This window comes from Trachypithecus francoisi, unplaced genomic scaffold (genome assembly GCF_009764315.1).
Source record: "Trachypithecus francoisi isolate TF-2019V2 unplaced genomic scaffold, Tfra_2.0 Lachesis_group12, whole genome shotgun sequence".
NCBI classification, from domain to species: Eukaryota; Metazoa; Chordata; class Mammalia; order Primates; family Cercopithecidae; genus Trachypithecus; species Trachypithecus francoisi.
Genome location: NW_022681457.1, coordinates 53,493,780 through 53,519,118, shown reverse-complemented (window position 1 = coordinate 53,519,118; position 25,339 = coordinate 53,493,780). Strand labels below are relative to the sequence as shown.

Here is a 25,339-nt window from a genome sequence, read left to right as displayed (position 1 = left end):
TGTATTAACCATGTTTTCAGTAATCACTCTGAACACAGCATTCTCAGTTCCCAGTATGCACCCTGAGTCACTCAGGGGAAATTGGTATCTCTGTAAAAAGGCAGAAAAAAATGCTGAAAAAACACTGCACAGCAATGCTTTCCATGTGCACCTATTAGGGTCTTCATTTAATTAGACTGTTATTTGCATGGCTAGATACTTACTGAATTTAGTCATACTATTTTGTAGCAGCTAATGGCATCTGTTACCTATTATTTTATACATTCGGTTTTTTGAAAAACAAATCTTTTGTTAATTTACTCTAAGTTGAGTCTAATTTACAGTCTTCACTTTTTCAGTGTTAAAGCAAATCAGAGAAGAGCAATGTGTATATATAGTGTGAATTTTCCTGCCTATCAAAATTCTTCCCTCACTGCCTTTGAAACCCTAGGAATTCACCTATAAAATACTCCTTTTGAATACTTTAGCCAGGATTTCAGATTTGAAAAAACAATCATTGAGCAAAGCCAAAATCTTGTCTTTGTTTCTTGTTAGTCATCTGGCCATTTCCAAACACATGGCAATTACACCAAGCCATTGAAAAGATGTGGTTTTGATTCATTTTATCCCATTTCAAATGTTTTCTCTAATTATTACATTGGTCACATGAATCTAAAAGAAACTATCTACATAACCAATCATGCATTCAAGAAATATTCATGTGAAAGTGTTTACAGTTTAATCTTGAATTACAGTATAGTAGAATCCTCTATAGTTAGAAGTTAATTACTTATAAATTCATTGTTTTAATATGCATTGAGAACCTTCTTAAAAAGCTTTGTCACATTCTTTGTACTTGTAAGGTTTATGTTCCATATAAATTCTCATATTTAGTAAGAGTCGAGGGGTGGTCAAGGCTTTCCCACATTCATCACATTCATAGGGTTTCTCTCCAGTATGAATTATCTTATGCTTATTAAGGTATGAGAAACATCTAAAAGCTTTGCCACATTCTTCACTAGGTAGATTTTCTGTCCAATATGAAATCTCTTATGTTTATTAAGGTCTGAGGACCAGTTAAAAGCTTTGCCACGTTCTTCACATTTGTAGGGTTTCTCTCCAATATGAGTTTTCTTATGTTTACTAAGGCTTAAGGACCAGGTAAAGGTTTTACCACATTCTTCACACTTGTAGAGTTTCTCTCCAGTGTGAATTATCTTATGTCTTAAGGTGTGAGGACCAGTTGAAGGCTTTGTCACATTCTTCACATTCGTAGGGTTTCTCTCCAGTATGAATTATTTTATATCTACTAAGGTTTGAGGATGAAATAAAGGTTTTGCCACATTTATCACACTTGTATGGTGTCTCTCCAGAATGAATTTTCTTATGGGAGAAAAGGGTTGTGGAATGGTTAAAAGCTTTGCCACATTCTCTACATCTATAGGGTTGCTCTTCAGTATAAAGTATCTTATGTGTAGTAAGGTGTGAGGATAGGTGAAAACCTTTGCCACATTCTTCACATTTGTAGGGTTTGTCTCCAGTATGAATTTTCTTATGTGTAGTAAGGATTGAGGATCAGTTGAAGACTTTGCCACATTCTTCACATTTGTAGGGTTTCTTCCCTGTATGAATTATCTCATGTTTACTAAGGGTTGAGGATGCAATGAAAGATTTGCCACATTTATCACACTTGAATGGGTTCTCTCCAGTATAAATTCTCTTATGAGAATTTGTAAGGTAGAGGAGTAAGGGTAGAGGAGTACTTAAAGGCTTTGCCACGTTCTTCACATTTGTTGGGTTTCTCGCTAGGATGAATTTTCTTATGTACAGTAAGGGTTGAGAACTGGTTAAAAGCTTTGCCACATTCTATGCATTTGAAAGGTTTTCTTCCAGTATGTCTTATCTCATGTCTGTTTCAATTTGAAAATTGATGAAAGACTTTCCCATAGTTATCACATTGAAATATTTTTCTCTGGGTAGTTGTTAAACATTGGTTAAGTCCATTATAACCTCTTTTGTGCACCTTACACTCATCCACACTTTCACAGACTTTTTTAAACTCTAAATTGCCATATTCACATTTTTCATATCTTCTCAATATCACAATTTGGAAAGAATCTTGTAGGCTGTGCTCTGGACAATGGTCTTGGGCAAAATGAAAACACATAAGTGAAAGAAACAACAAGAACACATTACTTCAACTGCAAGATTCTGATAAATATGGGATATATTTACAAACAAAATTAGCCAGGCATAGTGGTGGGCAAATGCCAGCCACTTGGGAAGCTGAGGCAGAGAATTGTTTGAGCCCAGGATGCAGAGATTGCAGTGAGCTGATATCACACCACTGCACTCCACCCTGGGTAACAGAGCAAGACTCTGACTCATTAAAAAAAAGAAAAAAAGAAAAAGAAAAGAAAAGAAAAGAAATTTCCAGCCAGGTGTGATGGCTCATGCCTTTATTCCCAGCACTTTGGGAGGCCAGGGCAGGTGGATCGCCTGAGGTCAGGAGATTGAGACCAGCCTGACCAACATGGTGAAACCCCATCTCTCCTAAAAATACAAAATATTAGCCAGACATGGAAACAGGTACCTCTAATCCTAGCTACTTAGGAGGCTTAGGCAGGAGAATTGCTTGAACTGTGGAGGTAGAGAATGTAGTGAGCCAAGATCATGCCACTGCACTCCAGCATAGGGAACAGAGTGACACTCTATCTCACACACATACACACACACAACACACACACACACACATAAATATAAATTGCCAATTAAGAAAAAAGAAAAGATAAAAGAAAAACATTGGCACATACATCTTTATTTCTGGCTTCCACATGCTTTTTAGACACTGATTAATGTCTCCCATGACATAAAAGGCGAAAGAAGTGGTGATATACATTGAAATGACAGTTTGAGTCCACTGAGTCTAAGGGCAAATGTTACAGAAGCAGAGAAACTGCAGTACCCCAAACAGGGAATGGCTGCAGCAAGTGATTACTAATTATTAAAAACAATTAATAAGCCAGTTTAACTGAAAAATAAACACAAAATTTAGACAAGACACATCCTAAGAACATGTTTGAGAAATTCCCAGAATCTGCAGCCAAGACAATTGATTTCAGTCTATGCCAGGACAAAGCTGTATTATAAAGATTGGAACAGGTAGCTTTCTGTCAATGTCCAAATCTCAATCAAAGATTATAATGTACACAAAATAATAGAGAAACATGGCCCCATGAAAAAAAATTTTCAAAAGCAACTATAAACAGCATATAAAGTAATTTTTTAAATTCCAAATAAATTGAACAGGCCAGGGTTGGTGGTCATTCCTGTGATCCCAACACACTGAGAGGCCAAGGTGGGAGAATCACATGAGGTCAGGAGTTTGAGACCAGCCTAGAGAACATGGTGAAACCGTGTATCTACTAAAAACACAAAAATTTACTGGGCATGGTGGCATGAGCCTGTAATCCCAGCTGCTTGGGAGGCTGACACACAAGAATTGCTTGAACCTGGGAGGGGATGGTTGCAGTGACTGGAGATTGTATCACTGCACTGCAGCCTGGGCAACAGAGCAAAACTGTCTCAAAAATAAAATAACATAGGCTGGGCACAGTGGCTTATGCCTGTAATCCCAGTAATTTAGGGGCCCGAGGTGTGTAAATCATTTGAGGTCAGGAGTTCAAGGTCAGCCTAGCCAACATGGTGAAACCCTATCTCAACTAAAAATACAAAAACTTAGCCAGTCATGGTGGCAAGCACATGTAACCCCAGCTACTCAGGAGACTGAAGCAGGAGAATCGCTTGAACCTGGGAGACGGAGGTTGCAGTGAGCCGAGATTGTGCCACTGCTTCCAGCCTATGCAACAGATAATGACTCCATCTCAGATAAAATAAATAAATAAATAAAATATAATAATATTCAGTAAGTGAAATGGAAACACAGAAAACTACTGAAGATTAGAAAAATGAGGATAATAACAAGAAATATTAAAATAGCAAAAAATAGAAATTTTGGATATAAAAATTACAAAAAGTAACTGAAAAATTTCTGAAAAGAAAAAATGATGAACATGAAAAAGCTGAACAAAAAAACTAGGATACACACAAAGATATTTATAACAAACACACATATAAATAAAATTTCAAAATTCACAAATAAGAGAATTTTTGGAGCAGCAATGTAGGCAGAGGTAATGATAAAGAACTTTTGTATGCAACTTAAATTTTACCACATTTAAATATATTGTTGGATCTTTTAGAGGTTTTATATCATCTCCAAAGGTATCACTAAGAAAATATCTGTATAGATACACAACAGAAAAATTTAAAAACCTGAAAGCATATTAATACAAGAAAAAAAAAACACAAAAGACAGGAAAATGAGAGACAAAGATACAAGAATCAAATACAACAAATAATAAAATAACATTAGTAAGTTTTTCTCTTTAAAAAACTATTTAAAATTATATATATAATTATCTTTCCAATCAAGAGAAAAGGTTTATTTAAAATTTTGTGAAATCAAGATTTAACTTACCTTTCTACAAGACTCAGTTGAGATCTAATAACAAAAAAAAGACTGAAAGTGGCAAGATGGAAGTAGAAATTTCATGCAAATATGAACCAAATGAGAGCAGAAGGGGTCACAATAGTAATATACAAGCTACATCTTAAGTCAAAAACCCATATTTTATAAAATGTACTTTAAGTCAAAACTTAAAAAGACAAAAACACGTTAAACAATACGTAGATTCATTTACTGGGAACCTATGACAAATTTGTTTATAAATGTGTGTATTTATATGTGTGTGTCTCAAATTAGGGTTTCAAGCATATAAAGCAAATACTAAGAAAACTGAATAAACACCTAGAGAGAAATAAAATTATAATAGACTATTTCAGTAACCCATTTTCTGTTATAATAATAAAACAAGACAGAATATTAGTAAGGGAACAGAGGACTAGAAGGCAGTAAAAAACAATTATTTCTAATGAAGGTATACACAACACTCCTCAACAACCTCAGGATACACAGCCTTCTCAATAGTCTACAACTTTCTTCTTTATGGACCACCTGTTAGGCCAAAAACAAAGTCTTAACTCATTTTTTAAAGCTGAAAATTAATAGATTCCTTTCTATGACAAAAACGGAATTAGAGTATAAAACAATAATACAAATAATTAATAAATTTACAAATATTTAGAAATGATACAACACATATTCTAACAACCACTAAGATAAATATTGATGACATTATGCAAAATAAAATGAGCCAGCCACAACAGACAGTTATTGTATAAGATATATAAAGCAGGCTGGGTGCGGTGGCTCACGCCTGTAATCCCACCACTTTGGGAGGCCGAGGCGGGCGGATCACGAGGTCAGGAGGTCGAGACCATCCTGGCTAACACGGTGAAACCCCGTCACTACTAAAAATATAAAAAATTGGCCGGGCACAGTGGCGATCGTCTGTAGTCCCAGCCACTCGGGAGGCTGAGGCAGGAGATTGGCGTGAATCGGGAGGCGGAGCTTGCAGTGAGCCGAGATAGGGCCTGAGCAAAAGAGCAAGACTCTGTCTCAAAAAACAAAAACAAAAACAGTTATGCTCTTTGAAACAGAAAACAATGTAGTGTTTGAAAAGTGCCATGAAATGGGAAGAATTGGTAGTTGTTTCATGTGTAGTGAGATTCAGCTTTGCAAGATAAAAACATTCTACTGATATGTTACATAATAATGTCAATGTAATTAATATGAACAAACTGAATATTTAGAAATATATACTTCTCACTCTATCTCTCAGGCTGGAGTGCAGTGGCACGATCTCGGCTGGCTGCAACCTCCGCCTTCCGGGTTTAAGTGATTCCCCTGCCTAAGCCTCCTTGGTAGCTGGCATTACAGGTGCGTGCCACCATACCTGGCTAATTTTTTGTATTATAGTAGAGAACATGTTTCCCCATGGTGGCCAGGATGGTCTCGATCTAACCACCTTGTGATCTGCCTGCCTCAGCCTCTGAAAGTGATGGGGTTACAGGAGTAAGCCACCCCGCCTGGCCTAGAAATGTTTTGTTGTAAATTTTGTGGGGTTTTTTTTGGACACATAACATATAAGTAGAAATAAACAATAACTAAAAGAGATAGAGTTATTATTGTTTTTAAATTATCTTCAAATCCAAAAGTGTTTCTCAGACACAAAAATGATAGATTCAAAAGGAAATAGATGTTGAAATTAGGAGAGTTTATTTATTTATTTATTTATTTATTTATTTATTTATTATTTATTTATTTTGAGACGGAGTCTTGCTCTGTCCCCCAGGTTGGAGTGCGGTGGCACGATCTCGGCTCACTGCAAGCTCCAGCCTCCAGAGTAGCTGGGACCACAGACGTCTGCCACCATCCCCGCTAAATTTTTTTTTCTATTTTTAGTAGCATGTGTCACCATGCCCAGCTAATTTTTGTATTTTTGTATGAGATGGGCTTTCACCCACGTTGGCCAGGCTGGTCTTAAACTACTGACCTCAGGTGATCCGCTTACCTCAGCCTCCTATAGTGCTGAGATTACAGATGTGAGCCACTGCACCCAGCCTGACAACTTGTTTTAAATGATACATCAGTGTTGCATACCAGGTTTTATGACTAAACATTTATCTTATTATTATTTTGAAGTTTCATATTAGTGTGTTTTTTCAGTGTAGGTTTCTTTCTCTCTCTTTCTTTCTCTCTCTCTTTCTCTCTTTCTTTCTCTCTCTTTCTTTCTCTTTCTTTCTTTCTTTCTTTTGAGATGGAGTCTCATTCTGTCACCCAGGCTGGAGTGAAGTGGAGCGATCTCAGCTCACTGCAACCTCTGTCTCCTGGGTTCAAGCGATTCTTCTGCCCCAGCCTCTCGAGTCACTGGGACTATAGGCACATCCCATATTACCTGGCTGATTTTTGTATTCTTAGTCGAGATGGGGTTTCACCTTATTGGCCAGGCTAGTCTCGAACTCCTGACCTCATGATCTGCCTGCCTCAGCCTCTCAAAGTGCTGGGATTACAGGCATGAGCCAACGTGCCAGGCCTCATTTATATTTCAAATATAGTCTCATTTGGTCAACCAGGCTGATTTGCAGGGCTCCCTGCTGCCAGAACCTCTAAATTCAGATGATCCCCTTGTTCCAGCCTCTCAAGTGGCTGGTTTACAACTATTTGCCATCACACCCAGCTAGCTTTTTTGTATTTTTTGTAGAGACAGCTTTCCCATGTTGCCCAAGCTGGTGGTGAACTCCTTGGATCAAGTGATCAACCCATCTTGGCCTTCCGAAGTCCTAAGACTACATTTCATTTTATCAAGTAGTTTAGTTAATTTATATTTTAAATAATTGATTAAAGAAATGGAGTTGTTATTACCAGTTATATTGTTATTGTTTTATGTGTTTCTAGCAGTTATATTTTTCTCATTATCTGTTTTACTTTTTTTTTTTTTTGAGACAGAGTCTTGCTCTGTCACCAGGCTGGAGTGCAGTGACATGATCTTGGCTCCCAGCTAACTTTTTGTATTCTCAGTAGAGACAGGGTTTCACTGTGTTAGCCAGGATGGTCTCAATCTCTTGACCTTGTGATCCACCTGCCTCAGCCTCCCAAAATGCTGGGATTACAGGCGTGAGCCACTGTGCCCGGCCCATGCACACATTTTTATTATGGCACTTTTCACAATAGCAAAGACTTAGAACCAACTCAAATGTCCATCACTGATAGACTGGATAAAGAAAATGTGGCACATATACACCATGGAATACTATGCAGTTATAAAAAATGATGATTTCATGTCCTTTGCAGGGACATGGATGAGGCTGGAAACCATCATTCTTAGCAAACCAACACAAGAACAGAAAACCAAACACCACATGTTCTTACTCATAAATGGGAGTTGTACAGTGAGAACACATGGACACAGGGTGGGGAGCATCATACACTGGGGCCTGTCGAGGGGTGGGAGACTAGGGGAGGGATAGCATTAGGAGAAATACCTAATGTAGGTGATGGGTTGGTGAGTGCAGCAAACCACTATGGCACATGTATAACTGTAACAAAACTACATATTCTGCACATGTACCCCCAGAACTTAAAGCATAATAAAAAAATTTTTAAAAAGCTGAAAAAAAAAAAAAAAGATGGGGAGAAAAGGAAGAAAAGAAAAAGAAAAGATAGATTAAGTTTTTCTTAGCTTTAATATGGTAGGGCTTCACCTGGAACAATGGCCCATGATTTTGAAGGTGATGTCGCTTTTTTGACTTGGGTGTGATATGTCCATCCTTTTTCTGCTGTGCAAACGGCGGTCTCGGTGGTTAGCAGCACCAGGTAGGGGCCTTCCTGGGCTGTCTCGAGTTTTCCTTTTTTCTATCCTTTGATGAGGACGTGGTCTCCAGGCTGATGTTGGTGTGCTGGACACTCTAGGGGTGGTGCCTGTGCTAAAAGACTTTTAGTTCTGAGAAAAGGGAAAGTGGAAGATCCTCGCTATAGGGTCCAGCCCTACAGGGCCTGTGGGTTTTTCTTTTCATGTGCGGAGATGAGAGATCATAGAAATAAAGACACAAGACAAAGAGATAGAAGAAAAGACAGCTGGGCCCGGGGGACCACGACCACCAAGACGCGGAGACCAATAGTGGCCTCGAATGCCTGGCTGTGCTGTTATTTATTGGATACAAGGCAAGGGAACAGAGTAAGGAGTGTGAGCCATTTTCAGTGATAGGTAAGGTCACACGAGTCATGTGTCCACCAGACAAGGGGCCCTTCCCTGTTTGGTAGCAGAGGTGGAGACAGACACCTTAAGTCATTATTTCTTCTATGCATTTCAAAGACTTTCTTACTTTCACTAATTCTGCTACTGCTATCTAGAAGGCAGAGCCAGGTGTACAGGGCAGAACATGAAAGCAGACCAGGAGCGTGACCACTTGAAGCACAGCATCACAGGGAGATGGTTAGGCCTCCGGATGGCTGCTGGCGGGCCTGACATCAGTCAGACCTTCCACAAGAGGCAGTGGAGCAGACTCTTAGCTCTAACTTCCCCGGGGGAAAGAGAGACTCCCTTTCCCGGTTGGCTAATGGGTGCCTTCCCAGGCACTGGCGTTACCGCTAGACCAAGGAGCCCTCTAGTGGCCCTGTCCGGGCATGACAGAGGGTTCGCACTCTTCTTCCTAGGTTATAGTAGTAGAACAAAGATTATTATACTATTGGAATAAAGAGTAATGCTATAGGCCGGGCGCGGTGGCTCAAGCCTGTAATCCCAGCACTTTGGGAGGCCGAGACGGGCGGATCACGAGGTCAGGAGATCGAGACCATCCTGGCTAACACCGTGAAACCCCGTCTCTACTAAAAAATACAAAAAACTAGCCAGGCGAGGTGGCGGGCGCCTGTAGTCCAAGCTACTCGGAGGCTGAGGCAGGAGAATGGCATAAACCCGGGAGGCGGAGCTTGCAGTGAGCTGAGACCCCGCCACTGCACTCCAGCCCGGGTGACAGAGCGAGACTCTGTCTCAAAAAAAAAAAAAAAGTATTTTCTTTGTTATACTGGAACAGCTTGTGCCTTCAGTCTCTTGCCTCCGTACCTGGGTGGTTTGCCGTCCACACTCGCCTAGTGCCACCCAGGAGACATGGTGGCCTCGCACCCTCTCAGTGTTTCAGACTTACTGTGGCCCTCACCACTCACCACTCTTGTGCATTGCGGCCTTGGGGATGAGGGACTTTGTAACTCGCCGAGTTGTCCCTGGACGTTCCTCCTGCCTGAGCCCCCACCATCTGGTCCCTGGCCTCTGGCTGGTTTGCGCTGTCCAGTGGTTGCCCAGCGCCCTCCCCAGCACAGGAAGTGTCTGTCCACAGCTAGGTCCCCCTGCCGGCTCACGCCCTGGCCTCTCTAGGAGCCGCTGCAGGTGGAAATTTGTTGGCATTAACTTTGGACTGGCCTGGGTTCCTCCATGCAGTTGGAACAAGATTTCTTTTATAAGGGGTTTGGATAACATTTGTCTTTGGTTTAGTAATATTCATTTTTTCTTCTGAATTTTCTTTAGCACCTTTTTTAATCCTTTTGCTAAAAGTACAGTTTAATTTCCTTCCATACCTTGCATATAAACTGTTTCTTTAATAGTTTTATATTCAGGAGGTCTACTTTTAAATTATACAATATTTCCTGTATACATTCTTATATGACTTTCACAGACAATCTTTGACATGCCTCAACTTTCTGACTTCCTTTTACAGTATTCCTCTCCCTGTTCTCACTCTGTGTCTTTCTTTGATCTCTGTCTCTTCCAGTCTCTCACTGATTCTCCCCATCTATTTCTCTCATTTGCACTTTCTCTTTCTCTCTCTCTCTGTCAACCCCTCTTTCTTCTCTCTCCACTTAGTCTCTTGGGCTGGATGGGATCTGCATGGCTGCAGTCCAGGCCCTGGACAACCGCCAGCCAAGAGACTTAGCAGATACCCGCTGCAAGTTGCATGAGTCATAGAACTTCTCCTCCTCTGCTCTCTTCCTAGCGCCAGTCCCCGCCCTCTTCTTCCATGCAGAGCCAGGCTGGGCAGAGGGATTCACACCCCTCCTGGTGCAACTGGCTGCCTAGCTGGGTGGCACAGGCTCCTGGCCCTGAAGCACTCACACTCCTCTGCTCAGCTCCAACTTACAGGTGTCCATGGCCTGCCGTCCTCCGAGGGTGGCAAGACACTCCCGAGTGGCATGGAAGCTTTGGAGTTTGGCGGCCGGTGGCCTAAGTGGCTCTTGCTGCATGGCCAGGTGCAAGGAGAGCGTTCCAGCTGCCACTCTGCTGGGTGCCAGCAATCCGCAACAAAGTGGAGCTGCACGCTCTCTCTCTTTCTCTCTGACTTCTTCTCTCAGTTTCTCTCTCCTCTCTGCTGGTCTTTCCCTGCCTCTGCCAGCCACCTACACTGCTGTTCTCCCCTCTCCTTCTCCTGTCCCTACGAGCAGCCAGTGGGAGTGGAGCTTAGCCTCTTTCTTCCCCTGAGAAGAGGGGAAAGGGAAGTTCTGACTATTTTTCCTACTGCCAGATTAGTGTGAGGTTCAGTCTCCCCCTAATGGGAATTTTTCACCTTTTTGTGACCTCTAAGACATGCCGACTAAGGAATACTTCATCACTCCTCAGTGGCTTTTCTTCCCTTACTCCCAGCTAAGGAATGCCTTACTGCCCCTGTGGCTCCTCTTTCCTTGGTATGTCCTAACTAAGGAATGCTTCACCACCCCGCTGCTTTTCTTTTCTTAGTCCTGACCACCGAGGAAATACTTTACCGGCTCCTCTGGCATTTCCTTCCTTGGTTCATGCATGAGGTTGTGTGTCCACGTGGTATACGAGGGTCCTTTACTCCAGGTCACTGGCTGGTTTCTTCCTGCATTGCTGAGAGTCCAGGTTTATTTGTGATACCAAGTAGATCTTGATTCCTTACCCTTGAGGCTGCCTCAATGAGGCAGTGGGGAGCCTCCTCATGAGAGAGTACTGGAGACCCCCCTGGAGGAGAATGGCTCCCCATATGGGCCACCATTTTGTTATAAGTAAAATGTTTATTCAGAAATAGAATGCTTGTTCCTCAGTACCACAAGGAAAAATCAGGATTCAGACAAAGAGTTTTCTCAGCAAGGCAAATTTATGTTCTGCAAAAGGGTGCTCCTTGCAGATGGGATAATGGCAAGAGCACAGCTGAATAAAGGAGGGAAGCAATTTTTATCCCTTATGCAGCTTGTCCCTGCTACTTGTCTCCATTGCCTGGAGCCAGACCTCACAATTTAAACTGAATCTGATTGGCTAACAACTTAAAACTTTTCTAAATAGGTAAAAGTAATGAAGAAAGGAAAAGAGAAAATTGCTTATGAAAAGACTTAGAAAAGTAATAATATTCCCAAATAAGGAAGGGGCATAGGCTGTGAGCTGGGACATGACTGTAAGCACGTGCAGCACAGATATCCTGATTAAAGTACAAGGATATAGGGTGTACTACATGCTGGTGAGCATGTGTAGCATAAATATGTTGGTCTCGAACTCCTGACCTCAGGTGATCCACCCACCTCTGCCTTCCAAAGTGTTGGGAATTACAGGCGTGAGCCACCACACCTGGCCAGGCACTTTCTTCTATAGATTTAGAAACATATAAGACATTTATGGCCGGGCGCGGTGGCTCAAGCCTGTAATCCCAGCACTTTGGGAGGCCGAGACGGGCGGATCACGAGGTCAGGAGATCGAGACCATCCTGGCTAACACGGTGAAACCCCATCTCTACTAAAAAAATCTACAAAAATCTAGCCGGGCGAGGTGGCGGGCGCCTGTAGTCCCAGCTACTCGGGAGGCTGAGGCAGGAGAATGGCATAAACCCGGGAGGCGGAGCTTGCAGTGAGCTGAGATCCGGCCACTGTACTCCAGCCTGGGTGACAGAGCGAGACTCCGTCTCAAAAAAAAAAAAAAAAAAAAAAGACATTTATATACAGAAGCATATACAAACACAAAGGCTTATACACATGTCTAATTAATGTCCATTTGTGAATATGTATTTTAAAAAAGGCCCCAAAGAAAAGTATGTAAGAGGTCTTTACCTTACTCATTCGCCTCAAGACACAGAAATTCAATGAACTCAGCCCATATGATTCTAGTCAGCCAGTTAGCTCAGCCCAAGTGATTCCAATCAGTCAATTAAATTAGCCCAAGTGATACCAATTAGTCGATTATATCACTATAGGTGAATTGAATTAGCCAATTAGATTAGCCCAAGGTGATTCTGATCAGCCAATTTTCTTACCCTAGGTAGATTCAATCAGCCAATTATCTATATAGTGACTACAGATTTATCAAAGCAGGCCCAAACTAGTGGATGTGAAGAGCACATACATACACTGAGAAGGAATGCAGGATGCTGAAATGCACACCTGAACAGAATGTATAATGTGGCTTTGCTGTCAGCTTATTTCTGAGGCCTATGCTACTGAAGGCGAAAGTTTTTTGGTTTATACAAACAATATTATACAAATATGTTTCATTCTGAAATGCTATTGAGTAAAAGAGATTGGAAGTAATTACATATCTGCATAATGTGTATATGCCAAGTGATTAAAAATGATCTTTTGGGGAATATTTCTTGTATACATATTTACATAGACATACTCATCCTGTATGTAAGTTTAAAAAAATCTATTTACCTGGCCAGGTGCAGTGGCTCATGCCTGTAATCCCAGCAATTTGGGAGGCCAAGATGAGTGGATCACCTGAGGCGGGGAGTTCAAGACCAGCCTAACCAATATGGAGAAACCCTGTCTCTACTGAAAATATGAAAAGTAGTCAGGTATGATTGCACAGACCTGTGATCCCAGCTACAAAGGAGGCTGAGGCAGGAGAAGTGCTTGAACCCAGGAGGCGGAGGTTACAATGACCCAAGATTGCACCATTGCACTCCAGCCTGGGCAACAAGAGTGAAACTCCAGCTCAAAAAAAAAAAAAAAAAAATCTATTTACCTATGTGTGTATATATACACCAATGTATCAATATTTTTATTTATATTTATAGAGAATAAAGATGTAGAATGAATATGGAAGTATTGATAAATATTGGTACTAACAGTAATATAGAAAGAAACTTTCATACATGTATAAACTTATTTGCCTTATAAACTACATCCAGAATAGTACACAAATAGAGGTATGCTCTGACATACACTCTGCTGCATTTAACATAAAAGAAGAAAGCACTGGACTTTGTTGTTGATTTCTGTAAGATGTAAATGCACTAAGGCCATGGGAGTCATTAACTGTCATGTCAAGGTTGACCCTAACTCTGTGTTGTATATATGGCCAGAGATAAACCAGCCCAAGTCCAAAGGCACACACCTACATTTGACAATGGTTATTCTCCTTCATTAGAACTTCCATCAGGACAAGCGTCCTTGTTTTTTTTTTTTTTTTTTTTTTTTTTTTTTTTTTTTTTTTGAGATGGAGTCTCGCTCTGTTGCCCAGGCTGGAGTGCAATGGCATGATCTTGGCTCACTGCAACCTCCACCTCCAAGGCTCAAGTGATTCTCCCACCTCAGCCTCCCCAGTAGCTGGGATTACAGGCATGCACCACCATGCATAAATTTTCTTTGGCCCCTATTTTTATTAATTTCTCCTTTTCAGCAGAAGAAAAGATAGGAACTGCAGTTGGGGGAGGAAGGCAAGGGGTTAAGTGAAAAACAGGCATTTGAGAAGAAACAGCAGCCTGTTTGGCTATTTGATCTGCAAGGTTATTCCCTCAGCTTTCAAAGGAGGTCTTTTTTTGGTGTCCTGGAACATGGACAATAGCTATTTCTTCTGGCAGCTGGAGATTAGCTAATACTTTGGTGATTATATCTTTGTGGACCAGGTCTTGGCCTTTACTATTAATAAGACCTTGTTCAGTCTGAAATTTTCCTAAAGGTATGAGCTACTCCAAAGGCATATTTGGAATCAGCATAAATAGTCCCTTCTTGGTTTTGCAAGTGCTTTACGGCTTGATTTAGTGCAAACAATTCACGTTTGAGTGGACCAATTATTAGGCAATCTTCCCGACTCTATCTCTGCGAGAGCTTCGCCATCAATTACTGAATGTCCGTTATGCCTTTTTCCTTCAATCACTCGAGAAGAGCCATCTAGGATTAGGTCTTGTCCTGTTTTGAAAGGGGCCTTTAATCAAGCCTGACTTTTGTGTGATAATTAATTAGACCTAAACACTTATGTTCTGGCCCTTTTCGATTTGGGTCCCCTGTTGGGAAACCTGCTGGGTTAAGTGAATTGTCAGTGGTTAATGTTAAGTCATCTCTTTTTAATAAGATAACTAGATACTTAAAAATTCTTGAGTCAGTGAGCCATCTCCCTGCTTTTTGGTTCTAGATAGTTGTAACTTGATGGGGTGTGCTCACAATTAAGTTTCCTCCGAAGGTTACTTTCCTACTTTCTTCAGTTAACAGGATGGTAGCTGCAATGTATTGAACACATTCAGGCCACCCACAGGTTAGTGGATCTAAAACTTCTGATAGGAAGGCTACAGGTTGCCGACGCCCCCAGTGTTCCTGGGTAAGTACTCTAGAGCTACCCCCTCGTTCACATTAACGACAAGGTGAAATGCTTTCTCTAGGGAAAGTAACGCTAGGGCAGGGGAAGTTACAAGTTGATGTTTAAGTTCTTCAACCTGGTGGATTTCTTCAACAGTCCGCGGGAGAAGGTTAGGCTTTTTTGGGTAAGCTTTAGATAAAAAGGTTTTGTCCTTAGGGCCTATGAGTCAATTCATAAGTGACAATACCCAACTAATCCTAGAAATTTTCTGAGTTCTTGCTTAGTCAGGCAAAGGCAATGACATGATTCCTTCAATTCATTCAGGCCCTATCCTTCATTTGCATTTACTTATTGTGGGGAAAAGAAAGAGAGATCAGCCTGTTACTGTGTCTATATAGAAGGAAGTAGACATAAGAGACTCCATATAGTTCTGTATTTGAAATGCTGTTAATCTGTGACCCTACCCCCAATCTTGTCCTTGCAAGAAATACGCGCTGTGGTGACTCAAGGTTTAATGGATATTGGGCTGTGCAGGATGTGTCTTTGTTAAACAAGTACCTGAAGGCAGCTTGCTGGTTAAATATCCTGCCTGTCCCTGGGCAATGGAACATCTCCGGGTAAAACCCATTGTGTGCTTTGTTTACTGAGCAAGGAGAAAACCTCCTTTAGGAATAAGGTGGGGCTTGCTGGAGCAATACTGCTAAAAGGCTCATGGAGATGTTCGCATATGCATCTCAAGGCACAGCATTTTCCTTTAAACTTATTCATGTTACAAGGATTTTTGTTCATATGTCTTACTGCTGATTTCCTCCCTACAATGATCCTATTGTCCAGCCACTCCCTTATCTTTTTGATGGTAAAGATAATTATCAATAAATACTAAGGGAACTCAGAGGCCGATGCCGGTATGGGTCCTCTGTAAGCACAGCACTGGTCCCCTGGGCCCCGCTTTTCTTTCTCTATACTTTGCCTCTGTGTTTTATTTCTTTTCTCAAGTCTCTCGTTCCACCTAACGAGAAGCACCCACAAGTGTGGAGGGGCAGGCCACTCCTTCACTTATTAAGTATGCCAAGTACTTCACTTGTGGATCTACGAATTGAAGCTTTCCCTTTGAAACTCATAACCTTCCTCCTTGCAAATGGTTAAGGACATGGATGGAAAAATCAGTCACTTGTTCTACAGCATCACCAGTTATAAGAAGAACATTTACATATTGGAGCAAACATATGTGTTTGGGGGTAGAAATCTGTTCCAGAACCTGTTCTAAAATTTGGCCAAAGAGGTTAGGGGAATCTGTGAATCCTTGCGGCAAAACTCCCCATGGATACTGTTGCTTCCATCCAGAATGAGGATCTTCCCATTAGAAAGCAAGTATGTCCCAGCTGTTTTCAGCCAAGGGGCATGCCCAGAAGGTATCTTCTAAGTCTATTACTGTAAACCATTGATGGTCATATGGGATTTTGCTGAGGATGGTGTAAGGATTAGGTACATCGGGATGAGTAGCTGAAAGAAATCAGGCACATTCCTCAGTCCTGGGCCCAGTACAAACAACATATATCTCTCAATTTCCTGGGCCCAGTACAAACAACATATATCTCTCAATTTCCTGGGCCCAGTACAAACAACATATATCTCTCATATCTCTCAACTTCCTGAGCCCAGTACAAACACGTCCCACCATATATCTCAACTTTAGAGAAACACCACCTGGAAAAATCCCTGATAACGACACAGCTGTTTGTAGTTTTACTGAAAGCATGGGAACCAATAGATCACCGCTAAATGTATAACTTAATATGTTAACCAATTGTAATGCTGTAACCTAAAGAATTCCCTTGTTCCTCTGTAACCTTATAAGTCCTATTTACATCGGGCTATAAAAAGCGAGTGCACGCATTGTTCGGGGCCCTCTTGTATGTTGTGGAACGGAGGGACCAAGTTCGAACTTGCAGTAAAGATCCTTGCTGCTTGGCTTTGACTCTGGACTCTGGTGGTCTTCTTCGGGGAATAAACGGTCTGGGCATAACATAGCCAGGACTATCCGGCTGATAGCTCTGAGGTCAGGTACTAGTTGATATGACTCACCTAATTTCTTTACAGGCAGTATTGGGGTGTTATAAGGGGACAAACAGGGTTCAACGAGCCTGTCCTGAATGAGACCTTCAATTATGGGCTTCAAGCCTATTCTGCCTGCTAGGGGAATGGGATAGTACTTTCTTCTTACTATTTTCCCAGGGGTTTTGAACTTTATGTGTATCAAAGGGACTTGATACACATAAAGTCTTCCCCAATTTCTTTCTCTTGACCAGACATCAGGATGAATGTATTTTTCATCCACAGTGATAAGTAGGTTTAATGAGGTGAGGAATCCCTCTGTGCCAACATGTAAGCCTGTAACTAGTTTAGCATTAAGTCCCTTCCTAATTGGTTAATTCCTGACTCAGGTCAGAGATTAATAAAAACTTAATATGAGTTGATCAGTTTTTGTATCTGACTTCTGCTTCCTCTAGGATTTTGGCTTTAAATCCTTCTCCCTTTAACGCTGAAACAGAAAGTTTTTCCAAGGAGTAGGTGATATCAGATGGAGGGAAACAAACAGAGGAGCGATCTGCTTTTGACTCTACTAAAAGGGTTATGAGCTCATATTTTTGCCCCACCTGTAAATTTATCAAGAACTTTTGGTGGGATTCGAAAGAAAAAATACATAGCCCCTGATCCCCCATTCTTCCTCAAAAGTCATGAGTGGAATAACTTCTTTTCCTTCTCCCAGTCAGAACATTCTCTCTTGAAGTGACCTTCTCTACCACATTTAAAACACTTATCCTGTCCTTCCTCTTTTCCTACTCTAGGATTCTTTGGTTTTTCTTCCGTATGCCCTTTATAGGGCGTGACAGATGAAGGCTTGGATCCTTTACAGGTTTTGGCCCCCTGGAAGGTTTGTTTAGAAGTGTGTGGGTTTGGAGCCCCCTGCTGGAAGGTGGATAACATCATTTTTGCCTTCTGGTTTTGCTTCTCTTCATCCCTCCTCACATACGCTATCTGAGCTTCTCTGAGAAGCTGACTCATAGGATGGTCTTTTCAATTCTCTATCTTTTGTAATTTTTTCGAGATATCTGGCCAACCATTGGTGACAAAATGAAGCTTAGCATTTTGTGCCCTAGTGGGTCTTCTAAATCTAAGTCTGCATATGTTCTCATTACTCTTTCAGTCTATCTACGAATTCCATAGGCCCTTCATCCTTCCTTTGTTGAATGTTGAATGCTCAGGAAGATTTTATTTTTTGGGGGGGGTACTGATCCCCAAATTTATTATCATTTCCCTAAGGTCTTGCATATTTTCCCGGTGAGCTGCACTGTTATTATCTCATTGGGAGTCTTGGATGGGGCATTTTTGGTCCACAGCTGGAACGTTTTGACCAAGAGGATGTTCATGTTCCCAGACTACCATAGCAGCCCTACAGATCATGTTCCTTTCTTCCTGAAAAGAGGATGTCCAGGATGGACATTAACTCAGCCCAAGTGTACAACTGAGGTCCTAAAAATTGGTCAATTTTATCTGCCACTCCATAAGGGTCATCTAACAGTTGCTTGAATTCTTTTTTTAAATTTTGAACTTCTGAGCTAGTTGAGGGAGCATTCACAAAGCCAATGGCCCCCCTCCTTGGGACACCACCCTTAAGGCGAAGAGGGTTGGGGCTGACTCCTTAGATGCAAGAGGAAAAAATCCTTTTTACGTTGTTCTACCTCACACTACAGTCCTTTTAGGGAACGGTACTTAGGCTGCTAAGGAGCAGGCTGATGGGATGATAATTTCCAAGAACAAGGCTTGTACAGAGGAGGGGATTTGGAGTGGGGTCTGGGGCAGCAGTGGCTGCCTGAGGAGGGGGATCAGGGGTACTAAGCAGAGGAAGATGGTCCAGGGATCCCATGCATTGGAGTCTTTAGGCATTGGAACAAGCTTATTTTTCAGAGGTGCTAGATCGGGGTTTCCCCCAGTTCTCTTTAAAGGAAAAAGGAGGACAGGTCCTTGTCTCCAACAAAGAGCATAGTCCAGCTCTTCTTGACTGGACTTTTATCATTCACATATTGAATTAAAAGCGGACACATCACATCCTCATTTGACCCAAACTTTGGCCAGAAGACTGAGGCTTTGAGGATGGGTTCTTGAGTCCAAATAAAACAGCAACATTTTAGGCCGGGCGCGGTGGCTCAAGCCTGTAATCCCAGCACTTTGGGAGGCCGAGACGGGCGGATCACGAGGTCAGGAGATCGAGACCATCCTGGCGAACACGGTGAAACCCCATCTCTACTAAAAAATACAAAAAACTAGCCGGCGAGGTGGCGGGCGCCTGTAGTCCCAGCTACTCGGGAGGCTGAGGCAGGAGAATGGTGTAAACCCGGGAGACCGAGCTTGCAGTGAGCCGAGATCCGGCCACTGCACTCCAGCCTGGGCGACAGAGCGAGACTCCGCCTCAAAAAAAAAAAAAAAAAAAAACAGCAACATTTTATCATTTGTTGCTTTTCCTTATGCTTAGTCCTTTCATTATCTTTCCAATATTTTAACATGAAACCTAGGGGACTATCAGGGGGAATATCATTGCTGTTAGCTTTATCTTTTTTACCACCTGTCTTACTTGGAGCATTTCCCATTTGGGTGCTAGTCAGCTCAATCCATCATACTAGAGATTTCTTGCCTTTCCTACCTTGGAAGTTTGGGGTGAGGCCAAACCCATTATATTAGAGATTTCTTGCCTTCCCTCTCTGGAGAGGCTTAACCCCACCTATTGGAGGTCTCCTGCACTCTTCTCCTTTTGCTTCATCCTCTCTGGCCACTTCCTCAGAGGGAATTTAGGTCCCTGTTAGCACTGGCGGGTTCACTATAAGCTCCTGACCTGGACTCCTTTACAGGAGGGCCACAATAAGCCATATGAGGTGACCATGGAATGCAGACTGGACTCCCTCACTCCACATTCAATGTCCTTGGATCTCATTCATGCACTTTCAACCTCCAAGATATCCTGACCACCAAGGAAATACTTTCTTGCACCTGCCACATTTCTTACCTTGGTCTGTGCACAGAGTTACCTGGTCACGGAAGTGTGTGAGGATCCTTCCACCTTCACTGCTGACAGTCCGTGTTTATTCATCACTCCAGGGGAAGTCTCAATCCCCTTGCCTCTGAGGCCATGGCAACAAGGCAGTCGGATACATCTCCTCATGAGAGACGATGGGGGACCTCTCCCCAGAGAGAAAGTGAATCCCAGACAAGCCCCCAAGATCGTTGGAAATAAATGCTTGGTGCCACAAAGAAGAATAAGCACTCTGGCAGAAAGCTTTCTCAGCAAGGCAATTTACTTCTGCAGAAGAGTGCCACTTGTGCCTGGCATGGCTGCAAGAGCACACTGAGCAAGGCAGAGCAGGGGTTTTTATCCCTAACATAGCAGATCCTGTAGCTGTGTCCTTTCCCCATTGGCTGGAGTCATACTGCATGATCTAACTGACCTGATTGGCTACTATTTAAAATTGAATAGGGCTTACTATGCGGGAAGGGAGAGACCGTCCGTTACAGTACAAGGCACGTCACCCAGGGTGGAGTGAAGTGGCATGATCTTGGCTCACTACAACCTCCATCCCCTGGGTTCAAGCAATTCTCCTGCCTCAGCCTCCCAAGGAGCTAGGATTACTACACACGCCACCACCCACAACTAATTTTTTAATTTTTAGTAGAGATGGGGTTTTACCATGTAGGCCAGGCTGGTCTCAAACTCCTGACCTCAGGTGATCCACCCACCTTGGCCTCCCAAGTGCTGGGATTACAGGCGTTGAGTCACCACGACTGGCCGATGCCACATATTTTTGCTTTTTTTTTTTTTTTTTTTGCTTTTTTTTTTTTGAGATGGAGTTTCGCTCTGTTGCCCAGGCTGGAGTGCAGTGGCCGGATCTCAACTCACTGCAACTCCGCATCCCGGGTTTACGCCATTCTCCTGCCTCAGCCTCCCGAGTAGCTGGGACTACAGGCGCCTGCCACCTCGCCTGGCTAGTTTTTTGTATTTTTTAGTAGAGACGGGGTTTCACCGTGTTAGCCAGGATGGTCTTGATCTCCTGACCTCGTGATCCACCCGTCTCGGCCTCCCAAAGTGCTGGGATTACAGGCTTGAGCCACAGCGCCCGGCCTGTTTTTTTTTTTTCTTTACACAGGTGCTAATGAACTCAGGTATAATGAACCCTAAGGGGTAAATTATTCACTAACTACAGTAATAGAGTCCAACTTTTATGAACAGGTTTTCAGTTCTTTGATATTGTCCTACATTCAGAAATCACTAATGAAACATACTGGAATGTGTGACATAAACAATGTCATGGAGATTAACATCCAGGTTTTTACATATTACATAGAACAACATGAAAGCTGGTACCATATGGGAACCAAAGGAACTGTCCCTGAGAACATAGAATTTTAAGGACATCAATTATTAAGAGGTTACATGGAAGCAGAAGTACTCCTAGAGGTTCCCATTATCTAGATAGAAAAATTCAACAGATGAGCCCCAGTGAGTTAAGGAACATCCTTGACTGCTGTGGGTGATGGTCTTTCCATCCAAAGCAGAGATGTGAAACTTGACGGCTTTCAAAGGACCCCCCAGTGCTCTACATCTCAAAAGTTACTCCCACAAATCTGGAATGCTATCTGTTCCTGAGGGATCAGGTCCCACCTGTGTCTCTGAGACACTGACTTGAGATGAGGCCAATTAGTTCAAGCATAAATGGCCTAAATCATCATCAGCTTCAGGTTGTGTTTTGGAGCTTGTCCACTTAAGAGGGTTGATTAAAAATGGCTCATAAGACACATGCCTGGGACATGGGATTTTCTCCTTTGCTCTTAGCAGATTCTGGGCAACCCAATAATTAGCCTTCTTGATTTCTCAACTTTCACATTTGTGAAAAAGGCGCCAGTGTCCGTGACATTTCCCCCAAAGACACAGCCCTTGTCACCCCCTACAAAGTTCTGAAGTTGTGCGCAGGTGGGCCAGGTGGCAGATTTCTCTCAAAAGCAGCTGAGCTCGCACTCTGGCTAGAGAAGGCAGAGGGCTGAGGCACAACGGACATTGTCTCCCACATCAGGTCAGTTTCCATAGCAGTTTAGGAAAGAAGGCAGCTCCCTGGGCTGGAGACGATGCAATGCTCTGGAAAGACCCTTAGGTGCGGGTGAGAGAGAAAACCCAGCTGCACAGGGTCAATGAGGGGAGGCCGAACCGCCCGATTTGGACAAAGGTAAAGTATACTTCCTAGCCTAATACCCTCCTCAATGCCCAGCCCAGACCTACCCTTCACGTCCCTAGCTGTATTCACTCTCCCTGGCAAGGGACCGGCACGCAATTGGCTGCCAGCAATGCTTCGGACAACAGTAAGTACACCACTCTGCTCCTACCCCCAGGGCTACGCACCTCCCCGATGCATACTGGGATTGTAGTTCTGAAGCTACCTACCCATTGGCTAAGAATGGTGAAGAGACTACAGCTCCCAGCATACCAGGCGCGGCGCGCAACGCCCTGCCCCTTCCTCTGGGCTGCCAACCGCCCCCGAGCCTGGTACAGGTTGGGATTGTAGTCCTGTAGCCTTCTAGCCAAAGGGCTGGGAGTTGCCATGAGACTACATCTCCCAGAAAGATCAGCGAGGCGCACGCCGCTCTGCCCCTTCCTCCAGTGATGCGCACAGTCCCTGATCCCTGTGCACGCTGGGATTGTAGTCCTGCAGCCCTGCGATCACTGGCCGGCATTGGTTACGAAATTTCAGCTCCCGGCATGGTGGGCTAAGGCTCCACCTTCAGCCTCGCTCCTCCATGCCGTCAGAGCACTTCCGCCACGCGGAGGGGGAACCTGGCTGTTCTTTAACCTCTCTTACCTGATGGGAGTGAACGTAGCCAGGGCAGCGTGTCTCACCAAGTAATTGTGATACCGCATCCCCCAACGTGCTGGCTTCCTGACTTCCAAAGTGCCGGAAGTTTGATTTCTCACTGAACTGCAAGGGTGCGGGATCGTTTCCCAGCCTGCTCAAAGTTGCCATGGTACTCACCCTCTGGGAAGTTGGAACACTCAGTGACACCATGTGTTCCTTGAAACTAATCTGTGTCACCTTTTAGGCTTTTGAGACCACTTGAACTCTGACTGTGGCATTTTTTACCAAATCTACTGAAATGGGTCAACTGTCTGATTTTACCTCCTTTTCCACACATGCTGGTTAGGTAATTAGTTGATTAAACATGGTTTCCTCCAAAAGGGGATTATCTCTTCCTGATTACCTCCAAGAGAAGGATGAAACGGGGTCTCTAAGGATCTATTTCCCAAATTTGAGATTCCACACTGATCATTCCTGGGCAAAATGTGACATTCTTTTCCATAACCACAATCTTAGGCCAACCTGAGTGCCATCCAGCCCAATGGGGCTTATGGGACTCCAACTTAGTTCTGGTTAAGTTTTATGTAAATATGCTTGTCTGTGTTTCACCTGGCTCTACTACATAAAATGTCTAGGAGAAAATAGGAGGTGACAAGAATACAGGTGAAATTACAGGTATTGGAATGGGACACACTGATTCTGTGGAGGTAGAGGGAGAACAACAACTTAAAACCCAGGGAATGAACAACTTAAACCTCAGAAGCTATGGGGAATGGAGGGGCATTAATAAGTTTTTGTCTTTCTGAATTACTCATCGTGCAACCCAGTAAAGAGTATGGGAATCCTGTTGGGCCAGGACAGGAGTAGTATTTGTTAGACCAGAACGTAAGGCAAGGGCTGTGAATTCATCTCCTCCTTTTGACTCCCCACATTACCCTTTAGAATCCTTTGAGACTCTTCTATCTCTCTATGATGCAGGTGTGGAATTCTAGGGGGCAGCACGCACTCTCAATGCCCAGCTGTCTGAGACCACGGTTCCTTCAGGTGATGGATGATATGGTTTGGCTGTGTCCCCACCCACATCTCATCTTGAATTGTAGCTCCCATAACTCCCATGTGTTGTGAGATAAGAAGAAATAAGGTAAGTAAAGTAAGATCAATTGAAACCTATGAAATGGAAGAAAATTTAAAATTAGGCAGATATTATGAACCAGGTGAGGAATAAATACATGTGTCAATAAGTATTTAATGTATCTTGTTTTAGATTTTATATTAAACAATAAAAACTTTAAAAAGTAGCATGGTAATTTCACTATGATTTTATCAACCTGCAAAAAATAGAAACACTTCTCCATTAGAGAATGCTGATTAGTTTCTATCCGCTAATTTGTGGATATCAGTCCTCCCTGGACTCAGGCTGAGAGAGTAAAGAGCTTCAGCTTTTTCTGAATTGAAGGGGGAGAATATAAATACATATTCATTTTGATACACTGTACAATATACAAACATATATGCATGATTATATGCTAATTTTTTTCTGATTATAAAGAAATGCATAACTATCATAAGATATCCAAAAGGCATCAAATGTCTTACATGAAATATATACATGAAATGTCAGTAATCTTGACCCTCAAGAAAACCCAGAGTTCGCCATTCTGAGTACATTGTTCAAGTTTCTTTCCTAGGACCACCACAGGTTCTGTCATTTACTACCACAATGAGTGTAAAAGTGTCTGACAAGTAGCAGACCTTTTCCTGCAGGAGTCACATTTTCTGTTTCCAGAGTGTTTTAAAATGTTTGTTTTTCTGTGCCATAAAGAAATAGCACTTGAACATAAATGTAATTTATTTAGTGAGGTCATTTTTACTTCCTGCAGAAAGGGTATACCCACCAGCAGTTTTGCCACGAGAGTACACCGAAAAAAAGAGACAGGGTTATTTATAACCTGACACATCCACCCTACTGCTGGAATAGGACCTCACATTCTGTATTTTTCCCGATTGTTTAGCAACTTAGAACTTTTTAAAAGAGACAAAGGTAGAGGAGAACAAAGGAAGGAGGAAGTAACTTGTGGAATGCTGAGAAAGGTAAAAACACTTTTAAATAAGGAAGAGGAACAGGCTATGACCTAATGCTTGCTTGGACCACTATAAGCATGCCAGGGCAAATATTTAGGAGCACAGGTCTTTGAATAAATTTTGCTTCTAAGAGAAGTTACTATTTATTCATGATCAAATGGGGAGGAAAGTCTTTGAAGAGGAACCTCTACTTCACTTTTTACACAGAGTCCAGGATCTATAAGGCCCTAGCTGCTAAAAAAGCTCCAGTTTCCTTCCCAGGGAAGGCTATGTTAATCCATCCTCTGTTTCTTCTCACCTTGGAAGAGTCAAAGTCTTGCCTAACCTAGCAGTGCTGTTTCTGGCTTTGAGTTT

General features: G+C 42.6%; 2 pseudogenes across 1 annotated transcript in view; both read right to left on the bottom strand.

The window, feature by feature from the left end:
- The window catches only part of LOC117093725, a 433,995-nt pseudogene that overhangs the window by 318,843 nt on the left and 89,813 nt on the right, over positions 1-25,339 (bottom strand). The gene's annotated exons all lie outside the window — the stretch shown is intronic.
- Positions 808-10,735, bottom strand: LOC117091325 (annotated as a pseudogene).